Source organism: Paramisgurnus dabryanus, chromosome 16 (genome assembly GCF_030506205.2).
Source record: "Paramisgurnus dabryanus chromosome 16, PD_genome_1.1, whole genome shotgun sequence".
Lineage (NCBI taxonomy): Eukaryota > Metazoa > Chordata > Actinopteri > Cypriniformes > Cobitidae > Paramisgurnus > Paramisgurnus dabryanus.
The window spans coordinates 17,375,583-17,398,573 of record NC_133352.1 but is presented as its reverse complement, the minus strand read 5'-3'; the positions used below and the strand labels follow the sequence as shown (position 1 = coordinate 17,398,573).

Genomic DNA, 22,991 nt, shown 5'->3' with positions numbered 1-22,991 from the left:
GAGCTCGAGAGCAAGGGCTGCTTTTTCTGTGCGTTCTTTCTCAAGAACTCGAAGACTTGTTGGAGCAGAGACCCATAAACGATCCAGATCAATATGAGTATTACAGATATGCCAAAAAATACTCCTTCCTAACAATTAACCTTTGTGTGCAGCCAAGTTCTACAACAGAGGACAAAAAATGTTCTTGAAGAATGAAACAACATTTTAATAGATCCTCCTAAAGCCCACTGGATATTTTTCCGGAAGGCAACACGCAGCAGACTGTTACATAAAAGACTTGGGGTTGTGAGGGTTGCAGTGGTCTTGGCAGAGTGGCCTTCCTTTCAAAGTTGTTTTGAGCAAGTCAGGCTTTTGCAGTATAAAGGTGAAAAAATCAGGGCTTTGAGAAGCCTCTGGCTTAAATCTTTTTACTGCAGCTTTATTCCCATCTCACCCAGTTTCTGTGGCCTTATATGTCTATTTATTTGACACGGTCATCACTATAAAACCGAACAGCTACATACAGATTACACCACAATCTGAAGACATGCTCAGCACTGCTTTCAGCTGTGTCAACATCAGGAAAGACTTCTGTTTCCAAAGAACAGCAAGAAGTGAAATATTGATTCAACATGTCTTCCAAACAGATATGCAACGTGCATAGACAACGTGAAAAATGGCAGATATTGAATTGTGATAAAACGATTGTCACATAGTTAATCCTACAGCTTAAAGGGTAAGTCAACCGAAAATGAAAATTCTGTTAGCATTTACTCACCCTTAAAGGAACACGCAGACTTTTTGGGACTTTAGCTTATTCACCGTATCCCCCAGAGTTAGATAAGTTTATACATACTTTTTTCATCTCCGTACGTCCCGTAACTCTATCTGACGCACCCGCCGCTAGCCTAGCTTAGCACAAATACTGGAAGTAAATGGCTCCAGCTAGCATACTGCTCCCAATAAGTGACAAAATAACGCCAACATTTTCCTATTTATATATTGTGATTTGTATAGTCACAGCGTGTAGTGCAACACTTCCGAACTCTCTGATCCTCACCATGGGGCTTCTCAGGTGCTGCGAGCAAATCACTCCGCCCAAGTGGCAGATCTTCGCCTTCTGAGAATATAGTTCTCAGTATGTATATGGTTAAAAGATGGCTGTGTCTCACATGACCTTGTTATTTGTACGCTGTGACTATACAAATCACAACATATAAATAGGAAAATGTATTATTTTGTCACTTATTGGGAGCAGAATGTTAGCTGGAGCCATTTACTTCCAGTCTTTATGCTAAGCTAGGCTAGCGGTGGGTCTATCAGACAAAGTTACGGCACGCACAGAGATGTAAAAGGTATGTATGGACTAATTCTGGGGGATACTGTGAATAAGCTAAATTCCCAAAAAGTCAGCGTGTTCCTTTAAGTTGTTCCAAACTTCTATTGTTTATCTGGGACAAATCTAGGACACCACTTATTTCCATAGTAGGAAAAATAATACCATTAATAATACCAAGTGAATGATGCCCCAGATATGTTTGCTTTTGAACTTTTTACAAAACATTTTCCTTTATGTTCAGCAGAACAAAGAATGTTTATAATCAAGCAGATCTGGGACGCCACTAATTTCCATAGTTGAAAAAAATAATACTATGAAAGTGAATGGTGCCCCAGAACGGTTTGGTTATTAACGTTTATCAAAATATCTCCTTTGTGTTTAAGAGTAAATGATGACGAATGTTTTGGTGAACTATTCCTTTAAAATGAGTGTAAGGAGAGCCCAAACTACTGTTTTAAATTAGGCTGGCATACTAATAATGGTAGTGAACTGCGAACGGCAATAAACACGTGCCACATATATTGTCATACATATAAAACCTAATTGAGTGATAATGTCTCGGGTAATTATTCAAATAAGATGCAGTCTTTTGATGTAGCGCGTGCACTGAATTGTTCAACCGGTCTGAAAATTAATGCTCCATTGAGTTCACGCTGTAAAAACGAGTCATTTGCATTGGTGATTGAACCGAGCGCCATCCTTACCGCTAATAAATCTACAGCCAGTGGATGCTGTTATAAAACGCAACAGGTGGATCTACTTTCATAATGGATTAACAGGTCAATTGTCTTCATGGCAAAGGCTTGTTGAGTAATTTACTTGTCATAGTTAGACAAACAAGCACAGAGGTGTATGATATCCGTTTAATTGACTGGCTGAATAGCAGCATTGTTATGAGCGGGACGGTGGACAGTTGGCAGTGGACCACAGGCACGGGGCCAGCCCGGGCTTTGTTGTCTGGTATAAGGTGCTCCTGTTCCCAGAGGCAGGGTTCAGGGTACTGACAGGCACTGTCTACAAGCCCACCCAACACTGGCATTCACTGAACTTCAGTAGTCGTGCTATAGCCATAACACAAACATGGTTATTGAGAGCACTGGAGTGCTTCAGAGTTTATGACCTGGGACAGCGGAGTAAATGTTGAAACAGGCTTATAGAGTGACACTGTGCTGTTATGTGGGAGTACCATTGACAGTTGTGACTCAATGGGCGATGGCAGACTGAAGAAAGATAAACAGCTCTTACAGTAGATGTATCAGTACACGTTAGCAAAGTACTGTATAAAGTGTTTATTATATGCGTGTTATATAAATGTGGCAGGCCCAAAATAAATTGTGAAATAAATTTGTCCTGGTAGCTTGTAAAATAACCCCTCATGGGGTCATGGTTTGTTGACTTAATCAAGTATTTTCTTTGGCTTCAGTAGTGTTTACTTCAGGGTAAAAGCAAAGTCTGATCATGTTGAAGTGGCTGCCAAGACAGACATAATAGCTTTGATTGCAGACATGCAGGACTGCATCTGTATCCTTATTTCCCCGAGGCCAGTTTAATTGAATCTACCACAGACAGCACCTTCTTTGTGAAACGTGAGGCACGGCTATGTGTCATGTGATCTTATTCTATTATCACAAATGATTCAGTATTAGAAATCAGGAAAATGTTACATTCAGTGGCTGGCGAATCCAGAAAGCTAATGATCCCACAATCTCTTAAAGATCTGTGGCAACATTGAGTTCAATCTCATTCATTTTCGTAACATTAAAGGGCATTGTTGGTACCTGTCTTGGAGTGAAATAGTTTAATGATGCTTTCAGATCTTGCACAATGTATTGCAAAGAACCCCAGGCCAACTGCTTTTGTATTAAAGGAATAATTCACCCAAATTTAAAAGCTGTTTATATTACCAAACTCCTAAATCGTGTGATTTTTTTTGTCTCTGTGGAGCACAAAGTTAATCTTTTTAAGGTGATACTGACCACTCCTTAATATGAAGGAAATGGGTGACTATCTTCCTTATTTGACTTTTTGAAATCAATGGAGTTTTATGGACTGTCAGATATGGGCGGCCGCAGTTGACAGAATTTCAATTTATGGGTGAATCATTTCTTTAAAGGGATAGTTTACCATTTCATCATTTACACACCCTCAGGTTGTTACAAACCTGTATAAATTCTTGTGTTTTACTAAACACAAAGGAAGATATTTGTAATTAAGCAGGAAACATGAGCACCATTGACTTCCATAGTAGGAATGCTATGGAAGCCAATAGTGCTAAAAACGGTTTGGTTACAAACATAAAATGTCTTCCTTTGTGTTCAGCAGAACAAAGATATTTATAGGTTTATAACAACTTGAGGTTGAGTAAATGATGACAGTTTTTATTTTTGGATGAATTATTCCTTTAAGACGACATTATAAGATTATTGGGTGTATGGTTGATATTTAAGGGAGTTATGTACATATTAAATGTAAATATGAGAGGGTTTCACATGCATAAATTCCACTTGTGGTTGAATTGTTTGTTTATAATGCCAAGGTCAGACGGGACCTTAAGTTCCATTGACTGAAGGTGAATGTCAGATAAGGGCAAATGTGGCGACCAAGTGCCAGCTCAAGTAAAAAAAGTTTACATTTTGGCACATTCCTAAATTTAAATTTGGCGAAGTCTGACCTCTGATGAAAACATGCGATCAGTAGATGATCAATACAATAAAAAATGTTGGTTCAACTTAGAAAAGCTATTTAGCTGCTTGCCTTAAAATTTTGAGTTAATTCAACTAAAAATATGAGTCAAGACAATATTACTTATTTTAGGTTAACTAATATTTATAAGTTACTATTTTTAATACATTTTAAGTCAACCACACTCTTATTCACGGTGGATTTCCGCGCCACGTTAACCAATCAGGACCTTGCTGTAGTAGTGACGTGATTACAGGAAGCGAGCGGAGTCTCAGCGGAGTCGCAGAAGTCACAGTGTAACCTTTATAGGTGGAAAAGAAACATAATGGTATCACACGATCCCATTTTGTATAATAATAACAGCCGCAATCCATGATATATAAATAAACAAACAAAACGTTGATGTTGCTGCCCATATATTGCAGTCTGCACGCAGGGAGTTGCACAGAAATGATGCATGCTTAAAGTCAAGCGTGACTGCAACAGTGAAGAAGCTTCATTTGCAATGAAATTGTTTACAGGATGATAGAGCGGTTAGCTCTGAAATGAGTTGTTCGGGGCTTATTGTCTTATACAGTACGTTCACGCCCTGGCAATGACGTCCGTTGAGATCATTAGGGAACCTGTCAACAGCCGTCTGCCCCCTTTAGGATTTGTCCTTGTTATATCAGCAGCTAGAAGTCTGCATGGCCTGACTCACCAGTCAGAATCTGTGCAGTGTGCACTTTTACTAAGCCATAACTGTAGCTAGTACACCAGTATCAACATAATTCACCAACAAGCTACAACAAGCTATATATGCATTTATATAATCCATTTTTTGTTGTGCTGATAATATTTTGTGCTAATATATACAGACTACAGCTACACAAACAGCTAATTTTTACCTCTCTATACATCGACCCCGATGTCCTACTGTTGACAAATCAGACCGGTGTTTTTCCATGAGATTTCCATGGCTGTATTTTTCCAAGTCTATAAAATGAACCCTGACAAGCTATTGCTCATTGTGGGTTTGGCTTTTCTGGAACTTGGTGTCCTCCTAAACAACAATAGCCTACTATGAATCAGCATGCTATTACAGCTCATCTACTTTGGACTGTAGCTCAGCATGAAGCTTCTACACATGGTTGTTGCGTAGCATCCAAACAGAACCTCATAGACTTCACTATTAGAGGAACTCCTGCGTTTATGTTGTTGGGCATGTGCACGGCAGAATGCTGTAAAATATGTGCAGCTATGCAATGAAGAATTTTCTGTCCCAAACAATGTTTCCAGAGTAAACAACTTTCCTGATTGGTTTGTTGGCCTTACAGGGTTAATTATAGGAACCTGGTTTCCTTAAACACCAACCTCACGCAACAGATCTCAGACCATGTGTTGGGATTTTAAAGTTCTGAGATTGTTTTGTGGTGCACCAAGTTGCCATACTTTACCAGTGTATATTACAATGTTGTAAAGATAGAAATAGATACTGCCTGTGTACTGCATACTGAATAAACAGTAGTGGCCAAAAGGTGATGTGCAACTTTGAACAATTGTTATTTTCGCTTTTATTTTAATATTTGACTTAAATGCGTAAAAACATTATATGCATTTTAATTGTGTGCTTGAAGTAAACTTAAAGAATTTTAAAAGAATTTAAGGAGGCTTAGGGAAAAATACACACTAATTGTGCAACGTTTATAAAGACACATTGATTGCAAAATATTACCACAAAAGAGGATCAACAAATATTAATAACAGATAAAACTACACACACACAAAAAACCTCTTTGCTGCCTTATTTTTTTGTTGTTGAATCAACTCAGATTTACAAGTCATGTCAACTTACTATTATTTATCTTGACATTAGATGAGTTGCTACAACTTATAAAATATAGTTGAAAATTCAACTTCATTTTATAAGTTATAACAACTCATCTGGTAGTTATAACAACTCATCTCTAGTCAAGATAAATAATAAGTTTATTTAACAAAAAAATGTAAGCCAGCAAAGAATTTTTTACAGTGTATAGTTAATGTATGCTTTATTTTCTGTAAGCTTTTATGTATATTCAAATAAATCCAAGATTCCCTAATAAGCTATGGTTTATGTTTGCCAAAGAATTTGCACATTTTTTGTGTGTCTTATCCATTGTGTACCACACACTTCATATTTTAATGGTTTCATCTAACCTGAGGGCAGGCCCAGATTAACCCAGTGAAGTGCCCCAGGGTGACCACATTTCAAGTGCCCCCTCACAAAAAAATTATATATTATATTGAACTCTAGTCATTCAAGGCTCCAGACTAACTTTTTTTTTATTAGGAGCACTGTAGCCCCTGACTGAAAATTTTAGGAGTGTTAAAAGTTCTCCCGCTCTCTTTGTCTCTCATCTCTGCAATTTTTAATTTTAAATCCGCGCCAGCGCGTCTCCTCGCGGTTCTTACTGAGATGTGTTGACTTTACCCGGGCTGCGTAGACCCATCGGTACAATCAACTGAGCGCATGGTAACATAAAACGATATACGCATCATGCAAATGAGCGTTTAAACCCGATTGCGCATTCCGTAGTTTTGCCACGGGTGCTGCACATGTGCGAGTACTTGTAAAAAAAACATTTTCGCCACAGTCTGGAGCCCTTTGTGCCCCCAATTGCCTGGTGCCCCAGGGCACTCGCCCAATCCGGTCTATGGATAATCACATTTTATTGTCACATTTCCCCTGGACATGTTTTTTGGGCACTACTGTACACAGTATTCATGTTGTATATAAATAGTGGCATTAATCTTAAAATGATAGGCTTATCTTGATGTTCTCATGCCATTTCAGGGATTTTGGATATGGTATGGATGCCACCCGCATTAACTTTGATTATATTGATAACACACATAGAGTGTTTTTGTTGCAACAACACAAAAGCATTTCTTTCCAGGACATCAGGTTTATTTTTTCCAAGCACAAAGATATATGTAACCTATTATAAAGGTCAGGCTTTACCAGAGAATTTATGGGAAAAGATGTTGACTTTACAGGTAAAAAGCGCTAGACAAAGCTTTGTTTTGCGAGATTTACTATGTGGTGTCGTCATTTATACCAGAGAAGAAGAGAAACAAAGCCCTGAAAACACTATGATTCACAGGACTTGCCTATTTAGTGGAATAGACTTGGAGACCAGACTTGCATGAATAACCGAAGGTGGTTCTTAGGTAAACTTCCTGTTTTATTGGAAACATTCGGGGCATTCTGGAAACACTTTGTGAAGCTCCTTAGCCAAAATCCATTTGCAACATGTCTATGCCAGTAGCGTTGCTCTTTCTTTTAATGCATATTGGCTTCAACACTCACTCTGAAATGACAACTGAGTTTAGTCTTTGGTTTCTCATAAATCAGATGAGATTGCTCAAGTCTCCGAGTCGTAATAAATACTCATTTCAAAATCTTTTATTGTGGGATTTGGACAATCTCCATGGGAGATCTCCGGATGGCAGCACATTGTTGTGCGCATCTCCCTGGTCGATGACCCTGTTTACAACATCCATCATGTTAAAGGTTTCTGTAGTCTAGGGTTTAACTTGTGCCCCTGCCATACTGCGTTTTTACATTTGTAGAGCCATTTAGCAAATTTGCGGTAGCATTCTTTCCACTGCGATGTCAACGTTAAGCGCTGGCCTGCAGTAAGCATGCAAGCAAATGCACAAAGAATAATAAGTAAACATTACAGTGAACTTTGGGACAGACTCATGTAACTTTAAATCCCTGCCAAGAAATCAAAGACACAGAGGACTGGAATGTGAAACACGCTGCTCTCAGCTCTGTCCAAAGGGGCAATTCGGTTCTTATTGGACTTCATCTACAGAACGCTGTCCCATATTGGAAATCTCCCAGGGCTCAAAATTCATGATGTGTCACTTGCCAGAGATCTTGGCAGCTTGTATGTCGGATAAGAGTTAAGAATGTTCTAGTATTCACATAGACTCTCACACAACCCACCAGACCTCTGGCATTCTGTAAGTTAAGAAAATGACAGTTTCTCCATGAGGAAACTGCATAAAGCATATGGCTGGATCTTATACAGTATACTGTATCATTCGGTTTGAGAAGTTCCTGTTGTGGTTTTCAGTTCCTGTAGATCAGCTAGTAAAGCATGGCCTTAAAACACTAAGGTCATGGGGACTAGCATATAGCATAACTATGTATGTATGTATAACTTACTGCCCCTCTGAATAAAAATGACTGGCACATAAATAATATAACATAGTGGTACATTAAGTCCAATGCAAGTTACACTAAAAAAAAATGTTGTCAGTTCAGTCATGAGACAATGTATCAGTCCACTACACAGAATTTACCAAGTAACCCACACAAAAGAAATGATGAATTATTGTGGGCAGACATACACATGAATGTTCCTGTCATGCACATGCACTTGTGTGAAACATTTGCATATTAATAAAACAGATCTTTTTTACCGGCTACCACACCTGACAGTAAAAGAATGGACTTGTATGAGAAAAATGTCTCAGCATTATGCTGGATTATTACCGCTACATTTGCACTGTATACATTTTGAAGTGGATTGATTGAGCTACAGTATAATGTTAACCGGACAATTAGCATTAGGAATTTTTTTTTTTTTTAAACTCACACCTTACTAAACCTAGGCATTCTCAAAACAGCACGAGAGTTTCTCAACTAAAAAAATATGATAGTTTAATTGAAATAATGAAATGTGATCAAATCTGAGCACTTCCTTACCTTTTAAATGAGTTTCACATGACTGGCCCACATAATTACAGGTATTGTGAATGGTGCCCAGGGTGTTGCTGTGCAGTTGCTGAGGTGTCCTTGTAGTTTCTTACTGGCCACTAAAAGTCTAAATGATAGCCTGAAAGCATATAACAGGAACAGAATGAATTATTTTATAAACAAATTTGAGATTTAAAGTTAGCATAGCAAGCTTCTGTAACATAAAGGCAAATGTGTACACTGTAAAAATTCCTTGTTGCACTTACATTTTTTTAAGTTTAATCTAAATGAATGTACAATTAATTTGGTAACACTTTACAATAAGGTTCATTAGTTAACATTAGTTAACTACATTAGTTAACACAACTGCACAGCATTTATTAATCTTTGTTAATGTTAATTTTAACTAATACTGTATTAAAATCTTGTTAATGTTAGTTAAGGCACTGTGAGCTAACATGAACAAACAATTAATAGCTTTATTTCTATTAACTAACATTAACAAAGATTAATGAATACTGTAACAAATGCATTGCATGGTTTGTTCATGTTAGTTAATACATTAACTAATGTTAACCAATGAACAAAGTGTTACCATCAGTTTAAAAGTGAGGAGTTGCTATAAATTATAAAAATAAAGTTAATTCATCTTTATTTTATAATATACATTTAAGTTCAACAATATAACATTCATTCTTTAATGCAAGATAAACTGAAAAAAAACTTGTGGACACCGGTTGCACATGATTGAATTAAGTTTTCTAAAAATTAAATTAACATTAATTTCAATTAAAGGAAACTTGATTCAATCATGTTGAACTGCTGTACATAATTGAATTATGTAGATTCAACAAGTGTTTTTTTTTCATTTTAAGACTTAATTCAATCATGTACAATCTTTGTTTTTTTTTTTCAGTGTATTTATCCTCTGCAGGCAGAAACAACCTTAAAAGAAAAAGAATAATTAAAGTAATAGTGATGTACTACTATTATGACTAATACTACTACTACTAATAATAATAATTTTGTTTAGAGCTGTCAATAGATTAATCGTATTGAAAATAAAAGTTTGTGTTTGCATAATTTATTTGTGTGTGTGTGTGTGTTGTGTGTGCAATTATTACAGTATGTATATATAAATACAAACGTACATGTATTTATTTAGGAAACATTTTATTTATGTATAATCTGTTTTAAATAAATAAAATAATAAAATTTAAACATAAAAATAAACAAAATAAAAATTGTAACTGTTTCTTAAATACATACATGCATGTGCGTGTGTATTTATATATACAAAATAATTACACACAGTACACACACATATATTATGCAAAAACAAACTTTTATTTTGAATGTGATTAATCGTGACTCATCTTTTGACAGCTCTATTTTGTTGTATATTTTGGCATAAAGGCTAGTGATCAATGTCTATTTATGAATTTCAAGTCAGTCACAACAATTGCTTTCCTATATTTCTGAGCAAATGTCTGTTTGCAAATTGAAATTCAAGAAGACGTTATCTTCCAGGTTTTTAAGTGTTGCCATGGTCACCTGGACAACCATGGGTCGGAGGCTTTTGTTCCCCTCAATTAGTATTCTAGAATAAGTTCCTTCCCGTCCATGTCCTGGCCAAGTGCAGCTAGCAAAGGGTCAGTGTAAAGAACAGATTAAAGAATTAAAGTGTTCCCTATAAGCTGATCTAGATATAAGAGGCTAACCATTTTCCATATGTCAGCATTTACACTCAGCTTTATAAGAGGATACAGGTGGAATGTTTTCCTACGTGTTTACAAAATATGCCAAATTATTTATTTAAGTATACGAAATAATTTGGGAAAACACAATCTTGTTTTGCATACTGCCCCCTTGCAAAAGGCGTTGAAGATAATTGTACTTTACTTTGAGTCGTTTACCTAAAGAACTGGGAGTACAGCCAAGTCCACTACCAGAGGAAACATTGCAGAACAACAGCTGTGAAAGCCCTCCCACCCCACCTCTTTCTCTTCCTTATTTTTTATTTCCCTGTTTCAGTGTGCAGCTCTATGCCTCTCTCACAGTCATTTAGATCTGAAAGACACAGGACATCCCCCGGATAAACATTACACGCGGTTTTATCATGTGTCTGTCGAAATCTTGACAAATTATCTAATGGCACGACTCGGAACAGAAGTATTTTTGCATTGCCCACCATCCAGGATTTTTTGTGGATGCTGGGAATGTTAAAGGGACAGTGCACCAAAAATTACAATTCTGTCATCATTTACTCACCCTTCCCAGCCATCAATTTTGCATTTAAAAGACATCTAAAAGCAGTCCAAACATAACCTAGATCACTGTATTAAAAAACAAGATTTTTGGCAAACCAACATATATTGTTATGCTACTATGTTTCAACTTATGTCAACTATTTACAGGTCAAAACTTAAAATAGTAGGTTGAATTTTCACTTTTAAAAATGTAAAGATTTTACGTTCTTCCTAATCCCATTTTCAAACTTTAGTTAATGTGTAATGTTGCTGTTAGAGCATAAATAATACATAATGATAAATCTAAAAGTTCACTGCCAGGCGATATATTTTCTTTAACAGAATTTCCCTTTCAAAGCCTACAGCGAACGGCCGGTTGGGACTACAGTCCTCTACTTCCTGGTTGAATGACGTCAAAACAAGAGTTTTTGATTAAACTCCGCCCACAGGAATACGTCAGTCACGAGCTAAGCTCAAACGGCTCTGCTAAGCTAAGCTGCTGTCGAATCACAACACACTAAACAAACTACACAATCAGAACTCATTGTGTATTTCTGAAGGAGGGACTTCATAGAACAAGGAAAACATCAGACAGTTTTTAGGACAGTGAAAACAGCGCTATAGAGATAAGTAAATTGTGAGAAAAATACCACGTTTTTTACACGTGAAACATGAACACGTTATACTGTGCACTGTAAACACAATCAAAGCTTCAAAACACAGGAAGTACGGGTCCTTTAAAGACATCTATAGGCCAAAAATAAATCAAATAAAGAAAGAAATGAAACCAAACACCTTGTAATCACCGTTGCGGTTGTTTACATGATTGAATATCATACATCTCGTCACAAAAACGACTAAATGCAAGTTTATTTTGGCTCATAGCCGGACTCAGGTCTATAGTTAACCTAGACGGTAAATGACAACTGTTGCTTGCTGGGTTGTGTGGTTTCAAACATGATTTGATTTTTTCTTTCGTAGAAGGAGAATTTTCAAGAATGTTGTTTTTGAGCTTTTTCCATACAATAAAAGTGAATGGGGATTTCTGCCTAACATCTTGTTATGTTCAATATTAGTTACAATAAGATATGTTTAACATGTTCAAATGTGAAAAAAATACATAATGTATGTAATAAATTTAATAGCAAAGAAAATTGTGATCACTTGTTTTGTTCTTCTCAGAGGACCTGGAAAGTTTTTGTCTTGGAAATGCACGGCCTTAACCACAACTTCCATGCTCGTGCCTATCACATATGGTCTAATATTAGGGCCAGTTTCCTTGTTGTCCTCATGTATACGGGTCATGTAGAGTTTCATCCTGTGTTCTGTTTAGTTAGGCAGGATTTCTGAGAGCCTCCAGGTTACCGTGTTTATTTCACAGGGTCGTTTGAAGTGAACCGCAGCTCCCCCACGCCCCAAAACGAGATTAATGTTTTCTAAGGTGGCGGAGGACAGTAAAAAGCGCTCAATCTTGCAATGGAACTACTTGCAAAGTCAATAACAACCCTCATAACTGGGTGTAAAGTAAACGAAATCTTTCAAGGTACAAATGACTCACCATGTTTGACCACATCAGGTATTGTCAATGTCACACCAAACATAACACATTTGCTCATGCCAGAAATAGCGCAGAGTCAGACAACAGGCAAACACCTACAGACATGCAAAGTATGGAGCAGGGAGGGGCGCAGGCAAAACAGAGCATGCACTGCAGACAACATGAGCTTAGTATGTAGACAATTGCTGAGCAGAGCCTGACATTTAATTAAGCTTCAATTGTGCAACTCAGTACAAAAGAAATGCTTCCTAGGGCAGGTAAACATGCAAAAGCACATTTCTGAAATGATATATTACGCTTTGTTATCCAATAGGACGTCCCGGGCGGCTGTGTTAATATATAGCTTTAATTCTAGTCCTCGAGGACTCCTGCTGTGTTTTAACCCTGTAGTGTAGAGCAAAGCGGTTTCCAAGGCAACCTACGCTACTGTATAAGAAAATCTCATGAACATTATTTGGTAAAGGCTTAAAATATCCTAAAACAGAACAAGATGTTAAGGTTTCTTCAGCTGATGTTTTGAAACCATTTCTGCATTTCTGCTTTACGCTGGGTGTGGCAGCCTTGCGCTGCTCGCTGTTATGTAAAAGCACGGATATGTGCCTGCATATCTAGAAATAAAGGAAAAATGGGTATCACAAAAGGTCATACAATAAGGGGCATACAGAAGGATCTGTTTCCATAAACATGGGAAGCTTTGATATTATAGTGACATTTGATGACATTCAGGACCTGCTAAAAATTGCATTTATGCAGTAATTTAGATATAAAAGCTATTTAGGCATATACTGTATTGCAAGTTAAATACACCACAAACAAGCCATAATAATAAACTTTTTAAATAATTTTTAAGGTTTATTATTTAAAAAAATATGTTGTTATGCAATAATCATAAAAAGTGACTAAGAGAGACAGAAAGTGATCAAATTTTTATGTTCAGTTATGTCACTTCTGTTTGCATTGGACTGTAAGAGGATCTTCACTGTCGACACATTTCGACATTGATTTGAAATTGTAAACAAAATTCTGAATGACAAATCGGCATTGATTGCGTATTTTAGTCACCTATATTTTGAGTCCTGTACGCAGGGCAGACTTTTGCATACACGTGTGCTCTTCACCACACACAATATTTCGCCATGATGAGGTTCCTTTCATTGCTTATGTAAGATTATCTGGGATCATCTCAGGTCAACATACAGCTTCATGTGAGTAAGGAAAAGCCTTATATCCCACAGTAACATATACTTACCTCCCCTGACTTCTATGAACATTGCGTGTGTCTGCAGCGGTGGCTGCGCGCCAGCATATCATCATATTCTGGACAACTTTCTCAAGTCTCACTAGGCTTCTAGATTGTTTTGGAGATATGATGACAGTAAGTTGGCCCGAATGCTGCCTACGTGTAAAAATCCCATACATCAGACACTGACATCTCTGCTGTGTGCAGCTGACCTACGCATTTTTCTCCGGCTGGCTGATTCTGATCAGAGCTTTTACGTCACCGCTTAAGCTACCTGCACATGTATCATCTTTCAGTTCATTCCTTTAAACGATTTAATCTTATTGTGTCGAGGAGATTAAGAGCGTACAAAGCCGAAGATAACATTTTCAATTGCTCGATTTCATAACTGCAAACAAGCATGTAAACACGGTTATATTTCAGTTGCGTCTCGGGGTGAATGGGGTCGCCACATTTCTGGGAAATTCCTTTCCTGGCCTGGATCTATTCATGAGAAAGATGGAGAAACTGGTTTGGGGAAGCGCTTGCAAAAAAATAACCATTGAATGAAAGCAAGAGCAGCCCAGGTGCTGTAAATCTTCCATGGCAGCTCTATTCAGCCTTTAAACAGCACATTGAGCCCCATCGTCTCTCTCATGCGCCTCTTACTGTATATGTGCAATGAGAGATGCACAAACTGTGCAGATCTGTCTTCACTGTTTGTGTGTATCTCTGAATGCGTGCGTGTGTGCTGTAATGTCAACATGCATAAAGATAACAGTGTACTGCTTGAACTTTGCCTCTGTTCCTTTGAGCTATTAAGCCATCATTGTTTGCTTAAAGTTTACGGTTCCATTGTGTCAAAGGTAGTGCGTCTGTGTCGTCTTTAACCATGGCATATCATTTAAAGGACAAATTCTTTTAGTGCACATTACACAGTGCAAGACAGTAAATCAAACAACAACAATTTCCTAAAAAGAAAGAACCAGAATTTATAAGTACCCATGCATTGAACTGCAAGAGTGGAGAAATTATTTATACTGCTCTTTCATTACGACTATCACACTGACCGTAAAGCATAAATGAATCATAAAAAACTGATTAATATGCATCACAATTATGCATTACTGTAAATAGATTTACTTTCGCTTTCAAGGCTCATTGGCCCTCACACAAAACAAAGGGGCTCTTTTCCAGCCATCATACTTTGTAAAATAAATTAGTCCCGCTCCACACACTCATATTTTTATTCAATTAAGATGAGATGTACTAATGAATGGGTTTCACGCTCGGAAAGCTCGCTGCCAAGCTCGAAAAGCACATTGTGTTGATGCCAGCATTTGAGCGGATACACTGAAAAAACTCTGACATCACAGGCCTGATGCTCCACCCTTCTCTTGGCATGTCCACTTATCTACCAAAGCCAAAAAACACGGGGGCTATACGCATACTGCTGCCACAACAGAATCTGATGCCCAATGAACATCTCTGTGACTCACGTCAGACCCCCTAGGCCCAAAAGTACCAAGAATTTGACTCAATTCACTGCCACATGATAATAAATAAAAGTATCAGTGTTCCCAAAGTGTTCCATTGCGTAAGCAGTGCAAGGGTCAAAGGTTTGAGCCCGAGGAACTTAATCACAAATTTATCTAGTTTTAGAAATTTTTGCAAATTAGTCTATACCCAGGGTGCATAATATGAAAAAGCATTTTTTTCCCAGGTCTGTGCAAACTCAAAATATGTAAAAAGATAATGTTCGTGTTAGCTAATGCATTTACTAATGTTAACAAATACTGTAAAGTACTGTAAAGTTATTGTTAAGCGTTATCAACGTGTCTGTCTTCTTTTGAAGTGTTATGTAGTGGTCACATGACATGCAGATTAAGCAAATATAATATATCCAATATATAATGTGTCCAATTTTTTAATTATTATTATTTTACATTTTACGATTGAATCGTAATGAATTATTTTTTTTAAATCAAGTCAAGAACCCCCATGCAATGCCCTGGTCGAACCACAAGGGGTTTGCAAACCCAAGTCTTCTCAAAGTTCTGGGATACCTTGCTGTAGATAAAAGCATCTACCAGATGTAAGTGTAGTTTAATCAAGACCCAAAAGAGAACCCTTTCCTAATTTTGCAACAAAAACAGCTGTAGTATATTATACTACAATATGTTTTACCAATTAAACAACACGTCGAATTGAATGCAATATAAATATGCTATAAGAAACATGGAGCTACCATACTGTATTTTGGGAAATTAAAGTAAAAAAAAAAATGTATGACATATTAACCTGACTGACCAATCATAGTAGATTCCTGTATTCCTTAAAATAAATTTTTCATAACCACACTCTATAGGAAATGCTGCATTGGCAGTGCCCACAGACGATTATGTAACCCTGCCTTCACACGCAAGGTCCACATTCTCAGGGAAACAGCTCTTCCTCTTTATGGAGCCCATGGGAGGACAGAGTCAAATGAGACATTGATTACAATAACCTGTGAGCAACACTTTTCATCAGATAACAATGACTTATTAATTAAGAGTGCCTGCATCAGCACAGCCACATCTGGAATGATCTGCTCTCATGACTGCACAGCAAGGGCTGCTTTACACAGGGTACATAGCGCATGCAGAGATATACTCTGGACCACATACATTACAGAATCATTTATAACCTTCTTACAGTGGTAATGGGAGCGATCCTACAGTCTGTGCGAAATTAGGATTATCAGGATTATAGATGGAGACATAGCTTACTTTACTAATGTGTAAAAATACTATAAATGTCTGGAAATAAAAGTTTTATTCAATTCAAATTAGGGACAAATGTTCTAAGGTCATGATGACGGCAGTACATCAATCATGCTAGGGATGATAATGAGTAAAAAATATATGCAAAATTTACTTCAATGGACTTTGATTTGAGCTTACGTAGATCCTGGCACATGAAGGACAACATTTCCGTGAACATTACTGGGGAATTTTACTACAAATTGCATTCTGTGTGTACTGTTTATTTGCGTGCGCTGTCTGCGTTGTTCAAGCAGTTGATTCATTGAGGTAATTATGCAAATCAGATAACGTCAAACCCACCCACAAAATTAGTGTCAAATGCATTTGCACAGCACAATTACACACTTTGCAGGTCGGCCTTAAATGCTAGGAAGAAAAGAATGCAAGCTATATAAAACAGTTCACAACATGTTAATGTAACAAAGGAAGCATCTGCTAAATGGTACATATTAGGATCTTTATAAATGGTACAGCCCCAGTGACAGTTTATGGCCCTTTCTTTATGACAGTGTATGTTAAATTATTTGTGCATAATTTAAAGGTGACATAGAATGATTAAACGGGGTATTTATCCTTGTTCTGTGATGTGACATGTAGACAATATTTTTTTGGGGGTCTGTAATGCCTTGGAAGCTTCCTAAAAACCTCTCTCAGATAGCTCTATTAGGGTGGGGGATTTTAAACAAGTGGTTTTGCACCTATTTGGCTCCCCCTACTGGCTTAACTTGCAATCTCATTACTGATTGGCTGACTTTGCTGCCACTCAAAAAATGTAGCCAATTATTTTAAAGTGGAGGGGCAGTGAGATGCCTGTGATGTCATAATCATCAGTTTTTCAGATTGGGCTGTTTTCTGGCACACATTTCTAAAAGAGGAATTTCTATGAGACTGAGATGTTTAGCATGTTTAGCACTTTTTGTATGTTTGTGAATGTGGGTAGACTACCATTATTCAACAAAGACAAGGTAAAAATGGTTTTTCATTCTCTGTCCCCTTTAATTAGTGGGCTAAACCATTGCTGTTTTGTGACTATTTAACACATTTGTGCTACCCAATCTCTCATTGGTAGAGATAGATAGGCCTGCCCCAAACTTAAGTCATTGTCAAAGTTGGCATGTCCATCTGGAACAGACAAATAATGTTTATAAAACTTTATAAAACCAGTTGCCAGTATTACTGACTAAAATTCTGACAAATTTCTGTCTGAATGCTAAACTATTTAGGGTTACTTCTCAGTCAGCAAACCCTGGTATACGATTATCAGGCTCATATCGTCATAAAAACGTCACTGATACAGGACAGGCAGCAGGATGTTTAACAGGAATTGAGGCATTAAATGTCCAAGACAGCCACAAGTGGCTAGCTCGCTGTATAAACCTATGCTACATTTATGTGCTCACAGCGGAAGCTCGCTGTAAACCGGGTATCCACAAACATGTTTATATAACCCACATGCACTCGGGTTTACAGTGGCATAAAGGTGGGTCTTGTCTGGACAGATGTCAAAGCAAAAAATAAGGTTTGAACTGTAACACACCTGGGTCGTAAAGGTAAAAACACCTGCTAAAACATACTGTATGATCAGAGTACTTTATTTATACAGTGTCTTACATAAGCAGCTCCAGCATGTACTGTGATAATACTGCCATTGATAAGCTGCTGACCTATCATAATTGCTTAGTGGGCTTGTGCACGAAACTGCAGACACTGTGAATTTACTTGAGTGGGCGCAGGGGCAATATAAAAAACCTTTTTGTGCCTCATTTATCTTGCTTTACTGCATACTAATGCAAATGGGCAACCACAAGCGAAGCACAATGCACACACAGAACCGAAAGCAAGGCTAGGTCAAGCTATATATGCATTGTTTCTTAGGAAGGGGCATTCAACCTACACATATTTAAGTAGGTCAAGCATTTAAAGTAAGTTTAATGCATTGGAAGCCATTCATGCGTGACAAAGCTATGGCAAAAACAAGAGTAAGATAAAGTTAAAATCTGCATATTTACATACAACAAAACATGCTAAAAATGAAAGTTTTACTTTTGTAACCAAACAATTAACTTAATTTTAAAGATGCCAACCAGAGGTGTATACTACTTAAGTATTTTAGTTACATTTTCCAAGCATCTGTGCTTTATCACAGTGTTTGTCTTGGGAAAAAATGTACTTTACTTTACTAAAAATGTTCACTACATTCTAAAGCATAGAATCATACTGTGTACTTTAGCAAAGGTAAAAAAAAATGTATTAGATGTTTAACGTACTTAATATTAAATATAAACCAAAAACTTGAAATGTAGTGGAGGAAAAATTATGATAATATGCTTTGGAATGTATGTTTTCCAAAGAAAAACACTTATACTAATACATGAAATTTTACTTTTATGTAGATAGTAATAATACTTAGTAGTATACACCTCTTATGCCATCAGACTAACAGAAACCTCACTGTAAAAAATGTTGCACTTACATTTTTAAGTAAAATTAACTTTTAATTTTTAATAATGACTAGTGATGAGTTGCTGGAACTTATAATATAAAGTTGAATTAGCTTGAGTTATTTTAACTTTATTTTATAAGTTACAGCAACTCATCAAGATAAAGAATCAAAGTTGAAATAACTTGTAAATCCAAGTTAATTATACATATGGTACGGTCACACTGGGCCTAAGCATTAACGCTTCCCATTCACTTTTAATGGGTGATGTCAAGCGTTGCCGAACTGAATTGTGGATCCGTTTGCGCCACGTCACTGCCGTTGCTCGCAGCAGAAGTTGAACATTTCTCAACTTTTCAAGCGGCAACACATGCATCAGCCAATCAGATTGCCTTATGCAAATAACCTAGGCAGAGCCAGCCAATTACGTTTATGGAAGACCGGAGCATGTGTAGCGGTCATTGTGATTGGCTGTTGGCCACCCTTCAGACAAGCCTTCCGTCAAGAGTTAACGCTTTCGTCCCGTGTGAATGTACCGTTAAACATTTTTACAGTGCACGTTGTTTTGTCTGGGCAACAAAGCATACGCATTTTCCTATAGACTCACCTATAGAATAATTTTCCTAATTACTACTGTAAAAATTATCCAAATAAAACCATGCTTTCTTGACACAGCCCAACTAGACAATTACATCTATTTACTGGGTTAAAGTAATGTTTTTTTAATCTCTGTATGGACATGTCCTGGTACTATGGCTGACACTCTATGCACACAAAACTAAGCTGTGTGTCACGTTATAGACATGAAGTCTGATGCCGTTTCTCTTCAAACAAAAGCCTAATTATACTGTAAAGAATGTTTTTCATGAAGAGTTACGGGAAATTATAGACGAGTTTTGCAGTCATTTGAGGTACATAGAATATGCTTGAAAATCCCAGATTGCAACACCGATTTAGACAAACTTTACTTTATTAACTAACTTAATAAAGTAACAAACTTTAAACTTATTTGTAATTCATAATAAACTGTCAGTTCACATGGATACAAAATGCAATTGGTCTACAAGGGAATTTGGGTATATTACTGACAGACACAAACCACAAACCAAAAAACAAACCACTCCTGTTTATTCATCTCCCTCCCATCCAACTGAGATGTGGCACTGGATGACCATCCACACTGCTTGAAAAGTAAAGCTAGATAAACCCCACAATCTTTGGGCGCGTCCGCAATTAAGCGATTCTCTTGTAGATTTCAACGGCCATGAGCTTATCACCTCTCTACTCACCTAATCTATTTAAGAGGAGGGACAGGCGGTAAGTTTGAGAATGATGGAGTTTTGTGTGTGCATCATCAGCACTACTGACAGATGGATTAATCCTGAAGGTGTGTAGTGAGAGGAAAGAAAGTTCATAGTCTTGTCTAACAACTTGAGCAGACAAACGAATGAATACTGCGGGTCTTGTTTTACAAGGTATAAAAATCATTACATTTAGTTCAGCGTAGCGCATGACCGCACACATCAACTGTTGCGGATTAAGCTAAGAAATAGTCTTTTTTCTTTGCTCGAGAATATCTTTTATCACAATGCGTGTCTTTAGTAAATTAGGTTTTGGTACATAAGGGGCTAAATAATTTGTGCAGCATAGTGCTGAGTGTTTCTGTATTTATCATAATACATGCATTGAGACAAGTCTTAAAATTTATCTGAATAGTTATAGTGAAAAGCACTTGTTTATCAGAGCGAGACTGAGACATCTCCACCCATGCTACGGTGACAGATGGAGACATACTGTACCATGGCACATCTGTGTTTACTGTGATGTGCAGGGCTTTGTTAGGAGTGTCTGCTGAATGAAGCATTTGTTTGCTCATCTCACTCCTTCATGACAGCGCTGATGATTTTTCCAGGTTTCAAATATGAAAATGAATTCGTCATTTTTTATTTTCATAGAATGTTAGGTATGTGACTCCCTGCTTGTGATAAACACTGATCGTCCTGTTTTGTTGATGTTTTATAATGTTGCATGTTTATCATTTTCACGCCATGAAGACAGGAAGATTGACACACACAGGTTGTATTGAGAATTATCACCTAAAGATTTCTCAAAAACATGCACCTTCCATGTCTTTTCCTTCAAACTGTAAACTATAATTATGGCGTCAAACTATACTAAAGCTCACCAGGAGCTCAGAATCTGACAAAAGAGAAAGCTGTGAATCTATCTGGAGCGCCCCTGTGAAATCTTATAGGGGCAGTATTACAAACTCTGCGTGAAATATGAAGTGACAGCACTGCGGTCAGTAATTTCTGTTCAGTGAAGCCTCATTAGAGGGATCAGCTTCAAGTCATCATTTCAAAGAGTCCCGGTGGGATTTAGTAAATGTCCTGCTTCACTCTGAAAACTGCAAACCTGAGGCAGCAGAATGTAAACAGTCCTGCTTAGTGTAAACTAGTGTTGCTTTCGTCACGAAAACGGGACGAGACAAAACGTAAATGCTGGATATGTGACGATAACTATTATTAAATGTATAATGCAATATTGTTGAGGAATAAAAATGAGACTAAAAGTGGTTTACAAAATAAAAACTATGCTAAAATGTCTCTTTATTTTCGTTGACCAAAACAAGACAAGAACATTTTTTATAATGTTTTTGGTCTCTTTTAGCATCCCGCATTTCTGCGCCCCCTTCACCTGACTGCAGATGATCATTTGTGGTCAATGGCGCTGCGCAGATTGATCCGCAAAAAACATAAAAGTACCGCAAGAGTGATTAGAAAGCATGCGAGCAGTCTGTTCTCGCGATGCTTTGATGTCATATGCCATCCGTTGCACACGTCACAATTGATGACTTTTATGTAGACTCTTTTACGAACAGTGAAGTCACTTACCCAGAGGTTAGTAAAATAAATATTTTCTAAATTCAAATCAGAGCATCTTTTATGTCTAGAATAGATGTATTCTTGAGTCTAACAATAATATAACAAGAAAACTTTGTTTGAAATGGGTTTGGCTAAAAGAAAATGTTGGTTTTGTCTATACTACTATATTGACTGGGTTAAAAAGAGTTGCATGACTAAAAAGAGACTAAAATACAATTTTCATTAACTGAAACTAGACTGAAATGTCATCAGTTTTCGTCGACTTAAACTAGACAAAAAATAGTCATGGATAATTCTGACTAAAAAAAGAGCCGTTTGGACTTAATTTGTGAAGGATGGACGCACTTATTTTGGACTTGAAGGTCATGGACCCCGTAACTTCACATTTAATCAACTGAAAGATCTAAAACATTTTCTAAAATATCCGAAAATGTGTTTGTCTGAAAAACGATGGACATATGCAACTTGGACAGCTTGGGGGTGAGTAAATCATGGGTTTAATATCATTTTTGGCCAAACTATCCCTTTAAGCCAGGACTAGGCCTTATTTTAATTAGGAATTATAACTAGTTTTAACAAACATGCCTTAAAAACATTACTTCTGTGCATTTTCAGGCAAAACAAAGGCCACTGATGTATTTTAAGATATGTCAGTGCAAGATGTTTTCAGTTTGGACAGCTCTTAAATTTATTTAGGACTAGTCTAATCCCTGTATGGAAAACCGCCCCTACGTTGACTAAAACTAGACTAGACTTAAAAGAGTATGAACGTGACTAAAACTAATAAAAACTAAAATCGCAGCATGACACAAAGACTAGACTAAAACTCAAATTAAAACAGGCTGCCAAAAACAACAATAGTGTAAACAAATATTGTTTTTCAGCAGAAATCTCTAGAAGATTTATAGACAATATAGATCAAAGTGTAGTGTGTTATTATGTGTACATCTTATATCTCACTACAGTACATGTAGCATGCTATTCTGTTAAAAAAAAACAGCCTGAAAGTTAAACAAACACGGTATTGTGAGTATATTCATTACTGCCTAAGTCAGACAAATTTGCAAACACCAGCCTTAGACTAAAATCAAGGTTTTAAAG

The 22,991-nt window shown here is 37.0% G+C and overlaps 1 protein-coding gene and 1 long non-coding RNA gene across 2 annotated transcripts in view; one reads left to right on the top strand and one right to left on the bottom strand.

Annotated features, from left to right (window-relative positions):
• Positions 1–22,991, top strand: part of tsc22d3 (TSC22 domain family, member 3) — a 32,629-nt gene that overhangs the window by 6,687 nt on the left and 2,951 nt on the right. The window lies entirely within an intron of this gene.
• Positions 1–22,991, bottom strand: part of LOC135754226 (uncharacterized) — a 53,482-nt gene that overhangs the window by 30,026 nt on the left and 465 nt on the right. Inside the window, exon 2 of the long non-coding RNA XR_010534180.2 lies at positions 8,742–8,871. This is a non-coding gene — a long non-coding RNA (uncharacterized lncRNA). The remainder of the gene's footprint in view (positions 1–8,741; positions 8,872–22,991) is intronic.